Source organism: Gekko japonicus, unplaced genomic scaffold (genome assembly GCF_001447785.1).
Source record: "Gekko japonicus isolate JY-2015 unplaced genomic scaffold, Gekko_japonicus_V1.1 scaffold699, whole genome shotgun sequence".
Lineage (NCBI taxonomy): Eukaryota > Metazoa > Chordata > Lepidosauria > Squamata > Gekkonidae > Gekko > Gekko japonicus.
In genome coordinates this window covers 715108-719772 of record NW_015165848.1, presented here as the reverse complement: position 1 = coordinate 719772, position 4665 = coordinate 715108, and positions in this window count along the sequence as shown.

Genomic DNA, 4665 nt, shown 5'->3' with positions numbered 1-4665 from the left:
GGGGGGGGAGAGTGCCAGACTATGTTACAGCCGTCGCTGTCCTCAACCAAACGCCTGGCAGAACATCTCTGCCTTACATGCCCTGCAGAAAGGTAGCAAATCCCACAGAGCGCGGTTGTCCTCAGGCAGACAGTTCCACCAGGTTCCACCACCAGAAAAAGACCTGGCCCTGGTTGAGGACAGCCAGATCTCTCTTAGGCAGAGGACCACCAGAAGGTTCTTATCTCCTGAGTGTAAAGCTCTTCTGGGGGTATACTGGAAGAGCCGATCCCAAAGTACTGTTAAGAGCCTTAAAGGTCAGTACCAAAACCTAGAACCCAATCCAGTGCTTCACTGGAAGCCAGTACAGCTCGTGCAGCACAGGTTGAATGTATGTCGTGCAAGGGGTCCCGATAAGAACCCCCACAGCAACATTCTGGATCAATTGGTGCTTCCAGGTCAGTCTCAAGTGTAGGCCCACGTAGAGTGAGTTACAGTAGTCTATTTTGGAGGTGACTGTTGCATGGATTACTGTGGCTAGGTCGGAGTGAGACAGGTAGGGAGCTAGTTGCCTGACTGGGAAAATGCCAGCCCGGCCATCCTTGTGACCTGGGCCTCCATTGACAGGGAGGTATCCAGGGTCACACCCAGGCTTTTGACCATTGGTGCCAGTGTTAAGGGCACACCATCAAGGGTCAGGAGTCGGCATCCAATTCTGTGTTCTTCCCACCTAGCCACAGAACCTCTATTTTACCAGGATCCAGCCTCAGCTGAGTCTGCCTTAACCATCACGCTATGGCCAACAAACCCTCTGCCACATTTGCAGGAGCGGTATCCAGTCGGCTACCCATCAACAGATATAGCTGGGTGTCATCAGTGTACTGGTGACAGCCCAGCCCTAAACTCTGCACCAGTTCGGCGAGGGGGCACATGTAGATGTTAAATAACATCGGGGAGAGGATTGCTTCCAGGGGGACCCTGCATGCCAGCAGGTGCCTGGTAGACAATCTCTCTCCCAATGCATGTTTAGGCAGTTGTCGATTTTGCCCATTTGCAAGTTGGCATGGCATCTGCAGAAGGCCATGGTCTGATGAGTGAAGCTGTTGTGGCAGGGCATAACGGGAGAGATAGTCTTGCAGATTTGAGGATCCAAGGCCATGAAGGGCTTTGTATGCAATAGCCAGTACCTTAAATTGAGCCTGGTAACTAATGGGTAGCCAATGGAGTAATTGCAGAACAGGAACACTGTGGCCTGAAACTAATTTTCTGGCCTGCATGTGACTGGCAGTGATAGGGTTGTCAGCTCCAGGTTGGGATATACCTGGAGATTTGGGGGCAGAGCCTGAAGAGGAACGGGTTTGAGGAGGGGAGGGACTTCAATGGGGTATAAAGCCATAGAGTCCACATTCCATGGTGGCCATTTTCTCTAGTTGAACTGATCTCTGTTGCCTAGAGATCGATTGTAATAGCAGGAAATCTCCAGCCCTCATCTGGAAGCTGGCAACCCTAGGTAGAGAAGGGCTGGTCTCAGTCACCAGAGGGAGACCAAGGCCAACAAAATGGAGTGTTGAAGACAACCTAGGCCAATAGCAACAGGGCCTTTCTGTACCACAACAGAAGTTCCACAACATATATGCCATTCCATGCCAACACAAAGATCTCGATTTCTAGTCTAAATTGCCTACAGATTCGCTTTAGGGTTCTGAGCAAAATAAAAACCAGCAGGGGAGAGGGGAGGAAGGAATATATTAGTGACACTTGAAAACCAAATATTTACCAGGAGGTTGAGTACGCCAGCTGGGAGTCTGCCTTCCCCCCCTCCATCTATCCATAGTCACATCCAGCACATGTGCAAGTTGGCATGGCATCTGCAGAAGGCCGTGGTCTGATGAGTGAAGCTGTTGTGGCAGAGCATAAGGGGAGAGATAGTCTTGCAGATATGAGGATCCACGGCCATGAAGGGCTTTGTATGCAATAGCCAGTACCTTAAATTGAGCCTGGTAACTAATGGGTAGCCAATGGAGTAATTGCAGCACAGGAACACTGTGGCCTGAAATTCTGGCCTGCATGTGACTGGCAGTGATAGGGTTGTCAGCTCCAGGATGGGATATACCTGGAGATTTGGGGGCAGAGCCTGAAGACGAACGGGTTTGAGGAGGGGAGGGACTTCAATGGGGTATAAAGCCATAGAGCCCACATTCCATGGTGGCTATTTTCTCTAGTTGAACTGATCTCTGTTGCCTAGAGATCGATTGTAATAGCAGGAAATCTCCAGCCCTCATCTGGAAGCTGGCAACCCTAGGTAGAGAAGGGCTGGTCTCAGTCACCAGAGGGAGACCAAGGCCAACAAAATGGAGTGTTGAAGACAACCTAGGCCAATAGCAACAGGGCCTTTCTGTACCACAACAGAAGTTCCACAACTTCCATGCCATTCCATGCCAACACAAAGACCTCGATTTCTAGTCTAAATTGCCTACAGATTCGCTTTAGGATTCTGAGCAAAATAAAAGCCAGCAGGGAAGAGGGGAGGGAGGAATATATTAGGGACACTTGAAAACCAAATATTTACCAGGAGGTTGAGGTAGGCCGGCTGGGCGTCTGCCTCTCCCCCCTCCCTCATCTATCCATAGTCACATCCAGCACATGACTAGCTCTGGGAGCAAATTAATTCAGACTGAAATGGACTAGGCTTTCTGTGAAGCTGCCATTCTTTCACCAACATGAAGAAGAAGAAGAGATTGGATTTATACCCTGCCCTTCACTTGGAGTCTCAGAGCGGCTTACAAACTCCTTTCCCTTCCCCTCCCCACAACAGACACCCTGTGAGGTGGGTGGGGCTGACAGAACTCTGACACAAACTGCTCTTTCAGGAACAGCTGTGCCAGAGCTTGTGACTGACCCAAGATCACATCAGCAGGTGCAAGTGGAGGAGTGGGGAATCAAACCCGGTTCTCCCAGATTAGAGTCTGCGCACTTAACCACTACACCAAACATACCATTCTCCAACCAAATGGTTGGCTAAAAATTTAAACTCTACCCACAGGCAGAGTTTCTGCCTTCTGGAAAAACACACAACTAGGGAAAAACTACAGTGTTGAAAATGGGCATGATAAGTGACTAGTCACAATACAAACAACAAGCACAGATTGTAAAGTTTTTCTTGCTCCAAAACATGCCGAGTGCCCCCACCCCAGTCTTTTCCCACATCAAGTGTGTTGGAGTTCATATACAAAGCAGCAATATTTTTAACATCAATAATTTTGCAAACCAAAGCCAAGGTGTATAGCAAATTACTGTTATCTTAAGGTTATCCCAAGAGTTATTTTTCTAACAAGATATACAACTATATCAGAAGCAGTAGCTGATTCTTTCATTCAAAATATCATGGGTAGGTGCTACGAAAATTTATGATCCCCTCTGCTTTTCCCAATGTCTTTGTCTTGTGTGATTTCAGAAGATACCACCAAGGAAATAAACATAGCCTTTTTCATTGCAGGTATTATGATATATGATTTGAGGAGGGACTTCCTATTCTTGATTTTAATTTTATTTAAATGACTAGATGCAATAAAGTTCCAGATTTGCTGATTGTAAACTAGATTTGAATTTTGCCTTCATCCTAAAAATTCTGAACGGCATAAATTAGATTACTTTCTTTTATCCTTACAACAACAGGCCTGTGAGGTAGTTATGACTTCCCCAAAACCATCACAGTGGCCTTCGCAGTCTCCCACATTAAAGGCTACATCTAGCTATTATTCTGTATCCTGTTGACAACATTAATATTACATAGCAGTTGAGAAAATTTATTAATTTCATTCTTTGTTTCAGTTGTCAAAGATAATTTCTCCTGTTCTGTACTGGATTCATTTCTTGACTATCTGGAACTAAGCAGAGAGGAGAGGAGTCCAGGTGTCACAGAGTCTGAATCACAGTGTCATTATATCTTCCTCTCAGCTGTCACCCAGCAAAGGAAATTATAATAATCACATGGTCTCTTCTCCAATTTTCTGTTCATCTTGTCGATGTTTTAGTGCACCTTGCCACTTTACAGAGGGCAAAAAAGAAGAGCTGGAGTTTAAATACAATGTTTTCAAGTTGAATACGCAGAAGAAAGGTTAGAAAAGAATTGTTTGGTGTTATAGCTCCCATTTTTGTAGTGTGTGTTTTTGTGCATTTTTGCACGTGAAGAATGTTGATGACATTAATAAAGCTGTACATCACAGTTTGACAGCTTTTGTTCAGACCAGAGAATAATATCAATTCATAACACCCAATGGCTTAACTGAATGCCTCTAGAAATCGATTTACTTAAAAACACAAGTGTGGGCTAATTTCAGGGGTCGTTTCGTAGAAAAAGAGCTAGGGGAACTCATTAGCATAACTCATTAGCATATGCCACACCCCCTGACATCACCGGAAGTGTGTCATAAGGCCACACACCCCGCCCCCAACGGTCCCGGCTGCCACCGCCGGCCTTGCAGCTCCACTGCCGAGCCCCATGAGGGGCCCAGCGGTGGACCTGCAAGGCCAGCGGGAGTGCAAGGAAGCCCCACGAAGGCCCTCCCTGGCCCCAGGCAGGCAGGGGTGGGGAGAGGCAGGGAGGAAGCAACTTACCCTCCCTCTTCTCCTGCCTCCTCCTGGCTGAATGAGGGCTAGAAGCAGGGCGGCCGGAAGCAGGGGGCG